This window comes from Musca autumnalis, unplaced genomic scaffold (genome assembly GCF_047663935.1).
Source record: "Musca autumnalis isolate F117 unplaced genomic scaffold, ASM4766393v1 scaffold_1, whole genome shotgun sequence".
NCBI lineage: Eukaryota > Metazoa > Arthropoda > Insecta > Diptera > Muscidae > Musca > Musca autumnalis.
This window is the reverse complement of record NW_027411644.1, coordinates 296595327-296615307: the sequence shown is the minus strand read 5'-3', so window position 1 is coordinate 296615307 and position 19981 is coordinate 296595327. Positions and strand designations below refer to the sequence as shown.

The 19981-nt window shown below is 29.1% G+C and overlaps 1 protein-coding gene across 6 annotated transcripts in view; it reads right to left on the bottom strand.

Annotated features, from left to right (window-relative positions):
- atl (atlastin GTPase) overlaps nt 1–19720 on the bottom strand; it is a 58957-nt gene extending 39237 nt beyond the window's left edge. Inside the window, exons 1-2 of one of the 6 annotated variants that reach the window (XM_073961780.1) lie at nt 7154–7278; nt 6919–7065 (exon numbers count right to left, since the gene is read on the bottom strand). The gene's annotated coding sequence lies outside the window, so the exon portion shown is untranslated. Of the gene's footprint in view, nt 1–6918; nt 7066–7153; nt 7279–19541 lie in introns of those variants that run through there. The other 5 variants (XM_073961782.1, XM_073961783.1, XM_073961784.1 and 2 more) reach the window with 5 other exon arrangements.
- Nucleotides 19721–19981: the final 261 nt, after the last annotated feature.

Below are 19981 nucleotides of genomic sequence, written 5' to 3'. Positions count from 1 at the left end.
AGAATATTGGTAAATATTTAGATTTGTTATTCAACTGGAAATATGAAAAATAAGTATGAAAGGAACATTCACGGGATAAAAAAGGTTCCTTTAGGAAAAAAAATCTCCTTCAAAGGATTAGATGATCTTTATTCTTTCGCGGAGCTAATGCAAAGATGTTTTCTATATATACAATATTGTTTCGGATACATTCCATTCTATGGAGGATCTTTCTTTACCCAGATCTATTATTTCGGATGTTCTATAGAAGGTCATTCCGGAGGTGTTCCATTAAATAATTGGATTTTACTTAAGATTCTCATTCTAAAGAAGAATCAGTTATTGAACCACTAGGGCTACCGCAGGTCTGCCATTGTATACCCATAGAGAGCTTTTCCGCAGATTTAACCTGTTTAATGCAGAATCTAAGAGGTGTTCAATTTTATGGAAGACACTCATCAAGAGGTCTTTTATTTTATGGAAGAAGCTTTTACTTGTTTAAAGCACAATATTAACATTCTTACATTTTTCAGAAAACACTGAAGATGTTAAATTCTACAGAAAACTCTCAAGAGGCCTTCTTTTTTGTAAAACATCCTTCAAGAGGTCTCTATTCTATAGCAGTCCTTTTAAAAGGCCCTCTAGTCTTAAAAAATATTCTTTAAAAAATCCACGATTTTTTTTTAAAAAAATATTTTTTTAAATCCACGATTTTCAGAAAATTGGTTTTCAAAAAATCCAAGATTTTTGAAAAAATATTCTTTAAAAAATCCACGATCTTCAGAAAAGTAATTTTTAAAAAATCAAAGATTTTTGAAAAAAAAAAAATATTTAAAAAATCAACGATTTTCAAAAAAGCATTTTATAAAAAAATACATGATTTTTGAAAGGAAAAAAACCTTTAAAAAATGCACTATTTTTAAAGAATTATTCTTTAACCCCTTCAGTGTCAAAAATAATTTCTGTCCATGTAAAAACATTGCTAAATTTCGAATATATTAGATAAATGGACTGGGAGGGTTAAGAAATGCAAGAAATTTTGAAAATATGATTTTAAAAAATTCACGATTTTTGAAAAAATAGTTTTTAAAAAAATCACTATTTCTGAAAAAATACTTGTTAAAAAATAGAGAGATTAAAAAAAAAATTTGAAAAATCAACGGATTTTGAAAAGAAAAATACATTTTAAAAAATCCACGGATTTAAAAAAAAAACTTTCTTTAAAAAATCCACGGATTTAAAAAAAAAAAACATTCTTTAAAAAATCCACGGATTTAAAAAAAAACATTCTTTAAAAAATCCACAGATTTTGGAAAAAATATTCTTTAAAAAATCCACGTATTTTGGAAAAAATATTCTTTAAAAAATCCACGGATTTTGGAAAAAATATTCTTTAAAAAATCCACGGATTTTGGAAAAAATATTCTTTAAAAAATCCACGGATTTTGGAAAAATATTCTTTAAAAAATCCACGGATTTTGGAAAAAATATTCTTTAAAAAATCCACGGATTTTGGAAAAAATATGCTTTAAAACATCCACGGATTTTGAAAAAAATATTCTTTAAAAAATCCACGGATTTTGGAAAAAATATGCTTTAAAACATCCACGGATTTTGAAAAAAAATAATCTTTAAAAGCTCCTCGATATTTGAAAGAATATTTATCCGTGATTTTTGAAAAAATATTATTTAAAATATCCATTATTTTTGAAAATATATTCTTTAAAAAATTCACGATTATTGAAAAAAATATTCTATAAAAAATTCAAGATTTTTAAAAAAATATTCTTTAAAAAATTCACTATTTTTGAAAAATATATTCTTTAAAAAATGCACGAAATTTTGAAAAAATATTCTTTAAAAAATCCACTATTTCTGAAAAAATACTTGTTAAAAAATATAGAGATTAAAAAAATACTTTTTAAAAAATCGACGGATTTTGAAAAGAAAAATACTTTTTAAAAAATCGACGGATTTTGAAAAGAAAAATACTTTTTAAAAAATCGACGGATTTTGAAAAGAAAAATACTTTTTAAAAAATTGGCGGATTTTGAAAAGAAAAATTCTTTTTAAAAAATCCACGGATTTAAAAAAAAACATTCTTTAAAAATCCACGGATTTTGGAAAAAATATTCTTTAAAAAATCTTCGATATTTTGAAATACTATTTAAAATATACACAATTAAAAAAAAAAATCTTTAAAAAATTCACGATTATTGAAAAAAATATTCTATAAAAAATGCACGATTTTTGAAAATTTGTTCTTAAAAACTCCGATTTTTGAAAAAAATTTTTTAAAAAAATACGATTTTTGAAAAATATATTATTTAAAAATTCAAAGATTTTTGGAAAAATATTCTTTAAAAAATCCACGATTTAAAAAAAAATTCTAAGGTTTTTGGAAAAATATTCTTTAAAAACTCCACGATTTTTTTTTTGAAAAAAAAAACTCCACGATTTTTTTGAAAAACAAATCTTTAATAAATCCAGGGTTTTTTAAAAAAGTATTCTTCAAAAAATCTACGATTTATGAAAAAAATATTCTTTAAAAAATACACGATTTATGAAAAAAATTTTTTTATAAAAAATTATATTTAAACCAATAAGGAAAGGATCAAAGTCGGGCGGGGCCAACTATATGATACCCTACACCACTGTGAATATGTAAAATATAAATCGGAGCTTTATCCAAATCTTAACCGATATTTCGATATAATTCGGCACATTTATTTCCACAACGAATTCAATCACACATTCCAAATTTCATCAAAATCGGACGTATATAGCGTGTTTGGTACAGAAAATACTTGAAATCGGTCGAAAATATATATGGGAGCTTTATCCAAATCTTAACCGATTTCGATATAATTTGGCACACTTATTTCTAGACCGAATTCAGTCACACGTTCCAAATATCATTGAAAGCGAACTTTTATAGTGTGTTTGGTGCAGCAAATACGCGAAATCGGCCAAAAATATATATGGGAGCTATATCCAAATTTTAACCGATTTCGATATAATTTGGCACACTTATTTCTAGACTGAACTCAGTCACACATTCAAAATGTCATCAAAATTGGACATATAAAGCGCGTTTGGTACAGAAAATACGTGAAATTGGCCGAAAATATATACGGGAGCTATATCCAAATCTGAACCGATTTCGATATAATTTGGCACACTTATTTCTAGACTGAACTCAGTCACACATTCAAAATGTCATCAAAATTGGACGTATATAGCGTGTTTGGTGCAGCAAATACGCGAATTCGGCCGAAAATATATATGGGAGCTATATCCAAATCTGAAGCGATTTTCACCAAAAGCAATATCGTTCTTCCCATGACTAAAAAAATTGTAGTCCCCAATTTTTAGCTGAATCGGACAAAAAATACAGACGGACAGACGGACATGCATAAATCGACTCAGAAAGTGATTATATGTATATCCCCAAAAGGAACTATGGGTCTATTTCGTTTCCTTTTGTATGTTACATACAAATGCACAAAGACATAATACCCCTTACCACAGTGTGGTGTAGGGTATAAAAATGCACGATTTTTGAAAAAAAATATTTTTTTAAAATCCAGGATTTTTGATAAAAATATTATTTAAAAATCTACGATTTTTGTAAAAATAAAAAAATGATTACAATATTCAAAGGCTTCTGAATAATATTTCCTTTTATGTGATTTCAACCGCATTCTGTTAATGGATCCAGCTTCGTCAAATGTTACATTATGGTCAGTATTAACCGAATCAAGCGAAACCTGGGCACTAAAGGTGGCAGATCAAAAAAGATTAAATTTTTTTGAAATGTGAGTATATCTACGCATTTTAAAAATTCGTTGGACTAAACGCGTCTCAAATGAGCAGGTACTTAGACGTATGAATGTCGAACCACAAATAAGACGTACCATAAAAACCAGGAAAACATCTTATTTGGACCATTTGGACCATATAATGAGAAATGAACAAGTAAGAAAGTATCAGTCAGCTGAGCCGACAGAGATATACACTCAGCCACGTACCCGAAGAAAAAATGTTAACACAATACTTCTGCAGGTTTTTTAGCTGTTGGGAAAATTTTCCAGGATGGAAAAGGCCGCAAAAAACTACATATTACAACAAAATTCAGAATGATCCAAGACGAGTGAATTTTTTTCCAAACTTTGGGTAGGGTGTACCCATAGGAGTGATCCGATGTAGTACATATTCGGACCTAATACAAATCTGTAGGAAATATTTTTTTTCTTTATTAGTTTATGGATATTTTCCTTACAGACTATATAATTAAATATGTTGTACTTAATTTTCTGAATTTAAATATATTACAATTGTACTTTTCAATTTACAAAGTTTGAGCTAAATCGATTTCTCTCTTAAAGGGTTATTTTACGCATTAGCCAGTTTAGGTGGTGCCGGTAGGATTTTCTGGATCTTTTTGGGTCATTATCTCAGGAAGTATGGACTTTCGCACGAAAAAAATTACAACGTCGTAACAGGGGCCGCAAGTGCAACCTGCTGCGTCACAAATTAATAAGATCAGAGAGGAGTTGTTAAACTATACTTTTTCCAAATTTTGTGTGGGAGGTACTCAAATGAGTGGACCGATATAGTCCATATTAGAACCCGATCTATGCCTGAAAGTAATATTACCAACAGCAAAGTTTGGCTCAATTCGGTTATTCCCTCCTAGAGTTATCATGCCCACAATCTTGGCGAAAAATTTTGAACTTTTGTGGGGGAGGTACCGGAAGGAGTGGACCGATATGGTCTATCTTCGAATTTAAACTAAGTTTGGACAAAATATTGAAAGACCCAAAATTTTAACCAAATATATTGATCCGTTCGAGAGTTATCGTGCACTCCAACTACGACACATGGTATTATATGGGTTGTTTGCAGTTTTCGTGCTGATTTCTGAGGATATATGGACTTGCTCCTGACAAAAAATTATATCGTCGTAATGGGGGTAGTGAATACAAGTGGCTGCAACAAAAATCAAAGCGATTCGAGAGTAGGCCTTAAACTGCACTTAAGCAAAATTTTGTGTGGGAGGTACCCGAAAGAGTGAACCAATAGGGTCCATATTGGAACCTCATCTATGTCTGGTAGAAATGTCACCATGTGCAAAGTATGGACTAATTCGTTTACTCCCTTCAAGAGTTATCGTGCGGACAATTTTTCCGAACATTTTTGAACTTTTGTGGGGGAGGTACCTGAAGGAGTGGACCGATATGACCCATCTTCGAACTGGACAAAATATTTCGATACCCAAAATTTGAACCGAATCGATTGATCCGTTCGAGAGTTATCGTGCGCACCAGCCAGACAGACAGACGGACGGACGGACATTGCCAGATCAACTCAAAATTGTCTGAAACGGATATCGTACAAACATACTTGGGGTCTAAAACCATTATTTCGATGAGGTACATTTTTGGCCGTATCAAAGTGTAAATACCCTCTTTAGCCTAAAGGCTGAGGGTATAAAAACAACACGGATTAACAACATTAAAGAATGGACGGGACAACACGAAGAACGACGTCTCTTGAACGCCGCCAGAAACCGAAACCTTTGGATAATTCAATAAAAAAATGCCATTTAATTATATAACAATATTAACAATTAGGGATCCATTATGCATTGCCACTAAACTTGAGCATTGTCAATTGCCAGCCCCAAGAACGGTCAAAACGAATTTCAATTAGGTTGCTCTTTCCCTTAGTTCTTTTATTTGAGCAAAGCAAGCAACAGTCTGGTTATATTTCTATCTTTAAAGGATGACTTTTAAAGTTGTGCGCTGCGTTGAGAAGTTGTCCACTTGATAGAGGAGAAATTGTGCCAAAGTTGTATCATTTCAAAGTTGACGATAATAGCTGTCGATAATCGACCCCAAAATTAATTGAAATAACATAAATTGTAATTGTATGATCGCTAATATCCGAATACGGATTGGCAAATAAAGAAAACGTTTTACTCCACACTAGTTTTATAAGTTATAAATATTTTCCCTGAAGATGCAATTTAAAGGAATTGCGAAATATTGGAAATAATAAAAACAAAAGCATGACCTCAAGCTCGAAAACCACTTGTTTAATTTGAATACAAATACAAAAGGTCGAACAAACAGCACTGAAGAAAACGTTTTACAAAAACAAAAAATTAGGCATATATTTGTCGAGTTTTGGTTCCACAATAATACCAAACGAAGATATCAATATGGATATTATCAAACTCGAGCATTACATGTTGGACTTATTGACAATTTGCCGTCAGTCATGAACCAATTTGGGATTCCTTGAGTATATTATTTTAAAAGAGTGTTGTGTGACAATACTAATTTACACCACGTAGGTATATTTCAAATACATATTTCTGAACTATATTTAGTTGTTGCATTTACCAACATAAACAATTCTCAAGGCTCTAATTTATGCCTGTAATATAGAACAAATAATAAAGATTCCTCTTCCTCCTTTTGGTAGAATATGCACAGTATTGTGTATTTTACGTAATTTTATTTATTTTGAATAGGAAAGAAAGAATAATAAATCATTAACATTTTTGTAAAACCAAAAATACCTACAAACAAATGTTATGAACTTGAATATTATTTATCTGTTGTCATTTTTAAATAGTTTTAAATATTAATTATAGCATGAATATACACTAATACACATTTAGGCTACTATAGTATATAAGTAGAGACAGACGGTTCGTTAAATAAGCCAAACATTTCGCAAAACATGTAAATTGCACATCACCAAAATTCATTAATAATATTTATTTACATTTGTATGTGATAGTGTGTTGTATATTGTTTAATATAATTATATATTTTAAACAATTATATGTATTTGTTTTCAAACACTAGATTTCGAACTTGGATTGTTTTGAATTTAAAAAGGCACACACAGTTTATTTATGCCCACCTTGACTTTGAACAAAGGCTGGCTTCCAAGTATGATTGGTTGTTGTTTTGTTTAGAAAACTTTTTTCTTTCGTTAAGTGTTAAAATTTGTTTGTTGTAAAACAAAAACTCGTAATTATTTCCTGCGGTAAAAATCTAAAAAAAAACACTGTTTTCGTTTTATGGAAAGAACAGCAATACAAGAACAGCAATGACGACAGAAAAAAACGACAATTAAAGGTGGGTAACGAACGCACGGGCAAATGGAAAATTATTATTTTTTATTAAACATTTAATAAATATTCGATACTAGAAAAAAAGAAAGCGCTACGAAACAACGATTTGTTTATAACACCACGTCGACAAATTCAAAACTAAATGTATTTTAGCAAAAATATTTCGAACATTTCGAATACCAAACAACAAAAACAAAAATAACATCAGCGCGCGAAAGGCAACAACAACAAACATACATTGCCAATATCAGACACATAGGGTATCGTTAGGGGGCAAATATAACAATCTCGAAATAATTATGGGGACGACAACAAGCAGAGTCACCACTCGCTCGCTAGCTAGCCAAACATACACATACTGCTCAGATCCTCAGATAGCCGACAACACCAGCCAGCTGCTTTTGGCTAATCCCAAAAAAGAGAAATGACTACAAATTTGTAATTTTTCTAATACTAAATATTTTCGAAACTTATCAGAAATTAATAAATGAGAAATTGCATATTCGAATATAAATATTGGCAGAGAGACAGATTATTACAATAAAATATAGAGAGGTAGAGAAAAGTGGATAAAGAGAATTCCAATTAAAACATTTAGTTAGGAATGTCGAATGGATATTTTTTGAGAAAATTTGAGAAAATTAATCTCTAACAAGTAAAAAAGTGGCATTCGGCTTTGCCGACAGATATATCTTATATATCCACAATTTTTTAAAAAATAATCTTTAAAAAATCCGCGATTAATAAAAAATAAATCTTTAAAAAATCCACGATTTTTAAAAGATTAATCTTTAAAAAATTCACGATTTTTAAAAAATATAAATTTAAAAATCCACGATTTAAAAAAAAAAACCTTTAAAAATCCACGATTTAAAAAAATCTTTAAAAAATCCACGATTTAAAAAAAAACCTTTAAAAATCCACGATTTAAAAAAATCTTTAAAAAATCCACGATTTAAAAAAAATCTTTAAAAAAATATTCTTTAAAAAATGCACGATTTAAAAAAAAAAACAATCTTTAAAAAATTCACGATTAAAAAAAAACAATTTTATAAAAAATTCACGATTAAAAAAAATTAATCATTAAAAAATCCATAGTTTTTAAAAAACAATCTTTCCAAATCCACGATTTTTTAAAAATTAATCTTTAAAAAATTAACGATTTTTGAAAAATTAATCTTTAAAAAAATCCACGATTTTTTAAAAATTAATCTTTAAAAAATCCACGATTTTTGAAAAATTAATCTTTAAAAAATCCACGATTTTTGAAAAATTAATCTTTAAAAAATCCACGATTTTTGAAAAATTAATCTTTAAAAAATCCACGATTTTTGAAAAATTAATCTTTAAAAAATCCACGATTTTTGAAAAATTAATCTTTAAAAAAATCCACGATTTTTTAAAAATTAATCTTTAAAAAAATCCACGATTTTTTAAAAATTAATCTTTAAAAAAATCCACGATTTTTTAAAAATTAATCTTTAAAAAGTCCACGATTTTTTAAAAATTAATCTTTAAAAAATCCACGATTTTTGAAAAATTATCTTTAAAAAATCCACGAATTTTGAAAAATTAATCTTTAAAAAATCCACGAATTTTAAAAAAATTATCTTTAAAAAATCCACGAATTTTAAAAAATTATCTTTAAAAAATCCACGAATTTTGAAAAATTAATCTTTAAAAAATCCACGAATTTTAAAAAATTATCTTTAAAAAATCCACAATTTTTAAAAAATTAATCTACACAAAATCCATGATTTTGAAGAATTATTCTTTAAAAATCCACGATTTTTGACAAATGAATTTTTAAAAAAAATCCACGATTTTTGACAAATGAATCTTTAATTTTGAAAAAATAATCTTTAAAAAATCCACGATTTTTAAAAAATTAATCTTTAAAAAATCCACGATTTTCAAGAGAATAATCTTTAAAAATGTACGATTTTTGAAAAATTAATCTTTAAAAAATCCACGATTTTTGAAAAATTAATCTTTAAAAAATGTACGATTTTTGAAAAATTAATCTTTAAAAAATCCACGATTTTTGAAAAATTAATCTTTAAAAAATCCACGATTTAAAAAAAAAAACTATAAAAATCCACGATTTAAAAAAAACCTTTAAAAATCCACGATTTAAAAAAATCTTTAAAAAATCCACGATTTCAAAAAAAATCTTTAAAAAAAATATTCTTTAAAAAATGCAAGATTTAAAAAAAAACAATCTTTAAAAAATTCACGATTAAAAAAAAACAATTTTATAAAAAATTCACGATTAAAAAAAAATTAATCATTAAATAAATCCACAGTTTTTAAAAATCAATCTTTCCAAATCCACGATTTTTGAAAAATAAATATATAAAAAAATCCACGATTTTTGAAAAATTAATCTTTAAAAAATCCACGATTTTTGAAAAATTAATCTTTAAAAAATCCACGATTTTTGAAAAATTAATCTTTAAAAAATCCACGATTTTTGAAAAATTAATCTTTAAAAAATCCACGATTTTTGAAAAATTAATCTTTAAAAAATCCACGATTTTTGAAAAATTAATCTTTAAAAAATCCACGATTTTTGAAAAATTAATCTTTAAAAAATCCACGATTTTTGAAAAATTAATCTTTAAAAAATCCACGATTTTTGAAAAATTAATCTTTAAAAAATCCACGATTTTTGAAAAATTAATCTTTAAAAAATCCACGATTTTTGAAAAATTAATCTTTAAAAAATCCACGATTTTTGAAAAATTAATCTTTAAAAAATCCACGATTTTTGAAAAATTAATCTTTAAAAAATCCACGATTTTTGAAAAATTAATCTTTAAAAAATCCACGATTTTTGAAAAATTAATCTTTAAAAAATCCACGATTTTTGAAAAATTAATCTTTAAAAAATCCACGATTTTTGAAAAATTAATCTTTAAAAAATCCACGATTTTTGAAAAATTAATCTTTAAAAAATCCACGATTTTTGAAAAATTAATCTTTAAAAAATCCACGATTTTTGAAAAATTAATCTTTAAAAAATCCACGATTTTTGAAAAATTAATCTTTAAAAAATCCACGATTTTTGAAAAATTAATCTTTAAAAAATCCACGATTTTTGAAAAATTAATCTTTAAAAAATCCACGATTTTTGAAAAATTAATCTTTAAAAAATCCACGATTTTTGAAAAATTAATCTTTAAAAAATCCACGATTTTTGAAAAATTAATCTTTAAAAAATCCACGATTTTTGAAAAATTAATCTTTAAAAAATCCACGATTTTTGAAAAATTAATCTTTAAAAAATCCACGATTTTTGAAAAATTAATCTTTAAAAAATCCACGATTTTTGAAAAATTATTCTTTAAAAAATCCACGATTTTTGAAAAATTAATCTTTAAAAAATCCACGATTTTTGAAAAATTAATCTTTAAAAAATCCACGATTTTTGAAAAATTAATCTTTAAAAAATCCACGATTTTTGAAAAATTAATATTTAAAAAATCCACGAATTTTGAAAAATTAATCTTTAAAAAATCCACGAATTTTGAAAAATTAATCTTTAAAAAATCCACGAATTTTGAAAAATTAATCTTTAAAAAATCCACGAATTTTGAAAAATTAATCTTTAAAAAATCCACGAATTTTGAAAAATTAATCTTTAAAAAATCCACGAATTTTGAAAAATTAATCTTTAAAAAAATCCACGAATTTTGAAAAATTAATCTTTAAAAAATCCACGAATTTTGAAAAATTAATCTTTAAAAAATCCACGAATTTTGAAAAATTAATCTTTAAAAAATCCACGAATTTTGAAAAATTAATCTTTAAAAAATCCACGAATTTTGAAAAATTAATCTTTAAAAAATCCACGAATTTTGAAAAATTAATCTTTAAAAAATCCACGAATTTTGAAAAATTAATCTTTAAAAAATCCACGAATTTTGAAAAATTAATCTTTAAAAAATCCACGAATTTTGAAAAATTAATCTTTAAAAAATCCACGAATTTTGAAAAATTAATCTTTAAAAAATCCACGAATTTTGAAAAATTAATCTTTAAAAAATCCACGAATTTTGAAAAATTAATCTTTAAAAAATCCACGATTTTTGAAAAAAATAATCTTTAAAAAATCCACGATTTTTGAAAAAATAATCTTTAAAAAATCCACGATTTTTGAAAAAAAAATAATCTTTAAAAAATCCACGATTTTTGAAAAATTAATCTTTAAAAAAAGATTAATTTTGAAAAATTAATCTTTAAAAAATCCACGATTTTTGAAAAATTAATCTTTAAAAAAAGATTAATTTTGAAAAATTAATCTTTAAAAAATCCACGATTTTTGAAAAATTAATCTTTAAAAAAAGATTAATTTTGAAAAATTAATCTTTAAAAAATCCACGATTTTTGAAAAATTAATCTTTAAAAAATCCACGATTTTTGAAAAATTAATCTTTAAAAAAAGATTAATTTTGAAAAATTTATCTTTAAAAAATCCACGATTTTTGAAAAATTAATCTTTAAAAAAAGATTAATTTTGAAAAATTAATCTTTAAAAAATCCACGATTTTTGAAAAATTAATCTTTAAAAAATCCACGATTTTTGAAAAATTAATCTTTAAAAAATCCACGATTTTTGAAAAATTAATCTTTAAAAAATCCACGATTTTTGAAAAATTAATCTTTAAAAAATCCACGATTTTTGAAAAATTAATCTTTAAAAAATCCACGAATTTTGAAAAATTAATCTTTAAAAAATCCACGAATTTTGAAAAATTAATCTTTAAAAAATCCACGAATTTTGAAAAATTAATCTTTAAAAAATCCACGATTTTTGAAAAATTAATCTTTAAAAAATCCACGATTTTTGAAAAATCAATCATTAAAAAATCCATGAATTTTGAAAAATTAATCATTAAAAAATCCACGAATTTTGAAAAATTAATCTTTAAAAAATCCACGATTTTTGAAAAATCAATCTTTAAAAAATCCACGAATTTTGAAAAATTAATCTTTAAAAAATCCACGATTTTTAAAAAATTAATCTTTAAAAAATCCACGATTTTTAAAAAATTAATCTTTAAAAAATCCACGATTTTTAAAAAATTAAACTTTAAAAAATCCACGATTTTTAAAAAATTAATCTTTAAAATATCCACGATTTTTAAAAAAATAATCTTTAAAAAATCCACGATTTTCAAAAGAATAATCTTTAAAAAATGCACGATTTTTAAAAAATTAATCTTTAAAAAATCCACGATTTTTGAAAAATGAATCCTTAAAAAATCCAAGATTTTTTAAAACTTGATCTATAAAATATTCTCGATTTTTCAAAAATGAATCTTTAAAACATCCACTATTTTTGAAAAAAAGACACGATTTCTCAAAAAATAATTTTTGAAAAAATTTATCTTTAAAAAAATCCAGGATTTTTGAAAAATTAATCTTCAATAAAGCCCATAATTGTTGAAAAATTAATCTATTTGTGATTTTTGAAAAACATTATTAAAAAACCAACGAATTTTGAAAAATTAATCGTTAAAAAATCTACGATATTTGTCAAGATATTTTTTAAATGCACAACAATGGTCTTTCTCATTGTTTTTCAAATTAAATAGGAAAAAGAATGTTTAAACACCTAAAAAATAGTACGACATGACAGTAAACTTTACATCACAGCGCCGTGTGACATACCTAAACTGCCATCCCTACTTGTTAAAATATCCATAAACATGATCCAATATCCATTATTAATCTATTAATTATACATATATGTATATTACGAGAAAGAGAGCGTTAGAGAAAGTATTTAACACTCTCCTAATGATTTACTTATTCTTTATTCACTTCATGCCTTCTTTCAAAAAAAAAAAAAATTAAGTCAGCGAAGCAGCAAGTCAATCATCCATCCATAATTAATTGATGTTTAAAGGTCATTGATAAAGCGCAAACAAAAATACCAAAAAAGCGTAGCAGAAACGCAATGACAAAAGTAAATAAACAAATAATAGGTGACGTTTACAGTGAACAGACTAGACTGGTGGGAAGGCAAATAGAAAAATGAAATTGTCATTATTTTAATTGTAATATTCTGGAATCCCAAACCCAAGGCATATTGCCTTGCCTAACCAAACCATAATGGAAGCTTATCTAAAAGATGTATATTTATAATTTTAGGTATTGTTGCCTGTCGTTGAGTTTGTAACATGTATGATGATGATGTATGTATGTATGAATATTTGACCATGAATATTTTAATGTTTTATTTTTGGTATCTCTCTGCCTCTGGTGGTTTGTGGTATGAATATTGACCAGATTACCTACTTTTGTTTCTCTTCGTTGTTGGTGATGAGGTTGTTGCTGTTGGATTGTATTGTGTGAATCGAATCGAATCTACGTAATAATTGCCAAGAGATCACAAATAGCCAAATGATTGTGTATGAAAACCGTTTCAAGTCAAGTGGGATGTGTTGGTAAAAATGTTGTTTTTGTTTGTATTGAATTGAATTAGTCACGTTTTTTGCGGGGTGTTGCACAGCATAGCATCATAGAGAAGGAAATGCAAAATAAAATGCGTAAATACATACATACGTCTGCAAATATTTTTTATAAAAATTATTCAAAATTAAATTAATAAATATTTTAAATAAACATTTCGTTTTGAACGTGAATTTAATAAAAATATCTAATGCATTTGCCATGAAAAATCTGAAACCAATGGCTATTTGTTCATTACAACGAAAAAAAATTATATCGTTGTAAGCAAAATAACAAGGACCATAATATAACAAGGATTATAATAATTGTTCTACAAACATCCCAGAAGGAACAAGGGAGACTTCTCTCATATCAATGAGTGCATCTCGATTCATATTAGTTCAATAATATGGGGCCTACATTTTGCCGAGGAGTCCGAACGGCGTGTCCTAAGACACCACTTGTAGAGAAGTTTTTCATGGCTGAAATACTCAGCATTACTGAGTTGACATTGATGTTGCCTGGCCGGGGAATAGAACCCACGAGCTTCAGCGTGCAAGGCGGGTGTATATACCATTGCACCACGGTGGCACCCATATAACAAGGACTACCTGCTATGAACATTTCCAAATAATCCTCCAACAGCTCTTAATGTACACTTGCTTTTTTGGTTAGATAGAGATATATAACGGAAGGAATTGCCCAATATAGTCCATTTTTAAACTTGATTTAAGTTTGGTTGGAATGTGCAAATGTTCGACAAATGTTAGTCGCCATTTTCGACAGTTATCGTGCCAACCAGCCGTTTTAGTTGGTCACCATCGAATTTTTAGAGCTCTATGTAAGGAAGCATGGCCTTGCCTACGAAAAAATTATACCGTAGTAGTCATATTCACAAGGAGAGAATGAAAACTTCAAAACAATCCTCGGACAACCCAAAAACTTCACTTAAATAAAGATTTGTGAACTTTTGTGAGGTAGATACCGGAAGTAATTGTTCCATATTGTCCATCTTGGAACTTGGTGTTTGGAAGAAATTTAACGATGACGAAAGTCAAAATTTCTGAAAGAAAAGGTGCTTCTAAACACACTTTATGAAAGGGTGCTGCTTCTATACACACTTTCTGAAATAAAGGTTGCTTCTATAGATCCTTTTTGAAAGAAAGGGTGTTTCTATAGATCCTTTCTGAAAGAAAGAGTGCTTCTACAGACCCTATCTGAAAGAAAGAGTTCTTTTACAGTCCGTTTCTGAAAGAAAGAGTGCTTCTACAGGCCCTATCTGAAAGAAAGAGTTCTTTTACAGTCCCTTTCTGAAAGAAAGAGTGATACTACAGCAGTGTTGCCGAATTTGACGATTTATCGTCATTTTGACGATTTTTTGGCCCAAAATTGGAAAATGACGATTTGACGATTTTTATGCCCTAAAATGGCGATTTTTCACGCTAGCCAAAATTGTATGAAATAAAACAGGATAACTATACTTAAACCAAAATTTAACGAAAGAATTTAAAGAAAACAATAATGCAAACTCGATTTTATGAGCTTTTTTAATGTTCTTAGAAATGTCCAGCCAGATTGGCTATATTTAGGTACATATCTCGAATACAGGTAGTTTAATTTTTTTTACCTCACATTCGAATTATATCAGTTGAAATTTTTCGTTTAGGATTTCTAATGGCGGAAAATCGTCTATCTCGTTTTGAAAAATATAGGACTCCAGCTTTCTGCGCTCTTTAAGAGGTCAGTTAGTCAGTCATAAGTCATGACCGAAAGACATGGACGGTCACACAGTCAATCAGGCGATATTTGAGCAAAGCTGTCATTCAAAACTGTAGAGTTGTGTAGTTCCGGAACGAACTAGTTCGAAGGAACTAATCCGGACAAGGAACTATTAGAACTATATCCAGCTCTTTCATTCATGTAGTTCGTTTCATTCTCCTTCCTTCAGTTCCACACTCACATCGATCTTTCTCGTTCATTATTCAGATGATGCACATTGCTAAATAAACGTAAATTACAATCGTTGCAATTTATTATTTTTATGTTAATTTGGTGTGTCAATTAATGCACCAAACGATGAAAACAAAACGAACGATGGAAGAGAACTATTGCGGTCTCTGAACTATTTGGAACGAAGGAAACAAAAGAACGACGAAAGTGAAAGATTCATTGAACTACGTCGGTCCCCGAACTATTTGTAACTATGGAGTTATATTAATGAACTGGTTGCTTTTGGGAAAAAAGAACTAGAAAGATCGATCAGCTCCTTGCTGCATTGTTGCAAACTCGATAGCCATAGGGGAAACTCGCATCTGGTGAAAGCTTTTTATGGTGACAGTTAAGTGAGATTAAGTTAGCTTAACTGCTGTGGGTTGTATACCTTATATAGTCAGTCTCATTGTCATAACTATAAGCGAAAAATTCACTTAAGCGGTAACCAAGCCTAGTTTTTGGACTATGTTGACGATTTTCCAAATTTTATTGACGATTTGACGACTTTTTTGACGATTTCCCATCAAAAAACTGTCGGCAACGCTGTACTACAGTCCCTATTGACATTTTCTATAGACCATTTCTACAAGAAAGGGTGCCTCTATAGACCATTTCTTAAAGAAAGGGTGCCTCTTTAGACCTTAATTTGGTGCTAATCTAAAACATTAACATATACCAAAAATGTTAATAAGCAAACTTCTGATTCATAGAGAACTAGAAATATTAAATTAAGTTTTGGAGCTTTTAGGAAGTATGGGCTGACTTTTAATAGGGACCATGTAAACAAAAAAATCAAATAGATCCGAAACGAGTCCTCAAACTGCATTTTTCCCAAAATTTTGTGTGGGAGGTACCGAAGAACAGAACCGATATAGGCCATATTCTAATCTGATACATGACTGGATGAAATAATACGAGGTACAAAGTTTGGACCAATCAGAAACTCCCTGGGAGAGTTATATCTTGCGGAATTGCAATTTTAGTTGGTGTCTTTAAGTTTTCTTTGAGATTGTAGGTCATAATCTCAGGAAGTATGAGCTTGCCCCAAAAAAAAATGCACCGTCGTGAAAGAGATCCGAAGGACAACCTGCTGAACATTTCGAAACGATCCGAGAGAAGCTCTTAAACTTTAATTTTTTTTTCGAATTTTGTGTGGGATGTACCCGAAGGATTGGCCCGATATAGTCCAAATGGAAGGAATAATACGATATGCAAAGTTTGGACCAAAATCGGGTGCTCCCTTCGAGAGTTATCGTTCACATTATTTTACCGAAAAATTTTGAACCTTTGAGGACGAGGTTCGCGATGGTGTAGACCGATATGGCCATCTTCGAATTTAAACTAAGTTTGGGCAAAATATTTTATATGTAATATAATAATAATAATAATTGTTCCACAAACATCCCATACGCGACAAGGGAGACTTCTCTCATATTAATGAGTGCACCCCGATTCATATTAGCACAAAGAAATGGGACCTACTGCTTATCGCCGAGATCGAACGGCCTGTCTTAAGACACCACTTTGTAGAGAAGTTTTACATGGCTGAAATACTCAGGAAATGTCGCCAACATTACTGAGGGGTATTTTGCCACCGTTGAAAATTTTGATGTTGACAGGCCGGGGAATCGAACCCACGACCTTCAGCTTGCAAGGCGGGTGTGCATACCATTGCACCACGGTGGCCAAAATATTACGAAGTTCAAAATTTGGTTCGAATTCGAGAGTTATCGTGCGCACCAGCCAGCCAGACGGATGGAAAGGGCTAAATCGACTCCAAATTATCTCATTAGCCTAAAGGCTGAGGGTATACAAATTCGGAACAAATTTCCTTTTGCGACACGTGGCGGAAAAATTTGACACTTTCACCAAAGGTAGTCCTTCCGACCCTTATTCCAACCTTGTATAACTTTTGTCCCCGAAATGTATACTCCCCGAGATAAAAAACCCTAACCTAACCTTAATTTAGACATATTCACTAACCTCGAATCGTATGGAAATTTTGTTATTACGGGTAAGTCTTTTCCCTCGAACACACCAGTATGCAATATGTATGGGGAAAGTCCACACTTCCCGAGAAACAGCCCTCTGTTAAATTGTAAATTTTTCACTAAGTAGCCGGCCTTCTGCCGGGGATTTAAGACTTTCTCCTATGGGCAGGTGCAAATCCCGGGAATGGGAACAAAATTTATTTTTAATTATATATATAACTAGCGGACCTGGCGAACTTCGTCTCGCTATTAAGGTATAAAATTTCATACAAAAACTCAATTTTCGATTTTTCCAATTTTCCGACTTTTCCAGAGAGATTTTCCAAAGTTTTCTTCCGTAAAGACCTTCTCCTCGAAAATACGAATAACTGACAAAAAATTTTACAGAAATCGGCCTAGCCGTTCTCATTTTATGAATTACTATACATTTTTTACACCATTTTTATATATATAGAAGATATATAGATTTAATTTAAAAAATAGTGTATTTCATAAGCTTTACTATGACACCCATATTCTGGATTCATAAATTAAATTATTTCTCAGGATAAAAAGCACTATCTGTGGTAATTTTTTTTTTTTTTTCATAATTTTCTGCGATGCTTTGCCAAAGTTATAGGTTAGGGCGTTTGTGGATCTTTGGAGGCCCCTATCTCGGGAAGTATACATTTCCGCAACAAAAGCAATACATGGTTGGAATCGGGATAAAAAGCACTATCTGTGGTAATTTTTCATACCTAATTGTGTCCCCCAACGACGCTTATTTGGTTCATTTATATTTATGTCGAATCTGTGCTCTCAATGGCTTAATTCTCTGACGCTTAAGTATTTGGCAGTTTTCTGGAAACCCTAAATTTCGTAAAGCAATGTCAGTTGAGTTTTTTCACAAACGTGTTTTGGCCCAGGTAAAAAAATCACTTGTTTTCTTCCGAGCAAATTCGCGTGATGCACTATGAAATATCTTTTGGCAGAAAATTCCAATTATAATGCAATTCCAATTGGAAATACATAGAACATGCGATTGCACTCAAATGCAACACTATCGCGAGAAAGTTCTTATCAGCTATTGCCTAAAGACAAGGTAGACGAACATATTTGGCAAAAAAAAGATGATAACTGCTGCCGATTGATATTTTGTTTTTAATTGACACTACTGTCGGCCTGCGTTTGTATTCCAAGGATCGCAAGTTTGGCTCTCTAAAATAATAATAAAAAATAACTCACTGCTGACTATGTACATAAAAGTCCAGAACAAAACAAAAACATTTGAAAGAATTGTAAGTTTAGCTGAATGTCAAGGTACCAATTAACAGAAAAAAATAATTGTAAAGACCCATATTTATGTACACCTCATTCAACTAGAAAGCAGCTTAGGCAATGCAAAAAAGAAAATATTAGATAAACAAATGTGGGGGGATGACATTACCATAAACAAAAATAGTGTGGATATGAAAACAAAAACGCAGCAAGACCATAACCAAAACACGTATCCATCATTGTAGAGCTCAATTTATTCCTTCCTTCCATCCATATATACACAACAATTACCAACAACGTTACGACAAATCAAAGTGCGGTAGGGCAACGTCAAGTCTAAGTCCTCTGCTGTTGTTGTCCATTGTTGTGTATACTTCGTAACCACCAAATTAGCACACACATTTGCCCAATGTGTATCCCCCAGGAAACCTCTCTCCAAGGGGAACAAGGAATTGACATGGGACTTAATTACCACTGGCCATTCACTGGCATTTAGGGGTCACATTTCCTAGTTTACATTTTCTGTTGGCAAAAATTGAAATACTGATGCACCACACACACAACAAAACATCGTTGTTTTTCGTTTATTTCTCATACCTTTACACCACCGACCAACCAACCAACAACTTCACGCAATATAGAGAGGCAACATTCGACATTATTGATAAAATTCAACAATTTAATTAAAAAATTCACACAAAATGACTTACTTGTGCCGTTATTTAAACGTTATATTTAGATGGAATATGGATTTGAAGGGAAAATTATAAAAAACGATTGGATATTTTTTTTGCTAATGTTCACCTTACAAAAACTTTTTCTCTTCTTTGCGTATGGTTTCGAAGCAAATAAAAACTTCTAGGAGACTACCAAATAACGAATTACCAAATAGAGAGTACATCCAGCGTTGCCAGTATTGGGAATTTTTCCACCAAACTGGGGATATTTTTTCGGAAATAGGGAAAGAAATTTGAAACTGGGAATTTTATGGGGAAAGCTTAACAAATTCTAGGATTTTTTGACGACAAATCAAAATAATTCTTGATGAGAATACACAAATCCAAGGTCATATAATACCCCTGTTACACTTAACCGAATTAACACAGTGGGTTTGGATTTCAAATGTCAATTCCATACCACAAACGTCAAA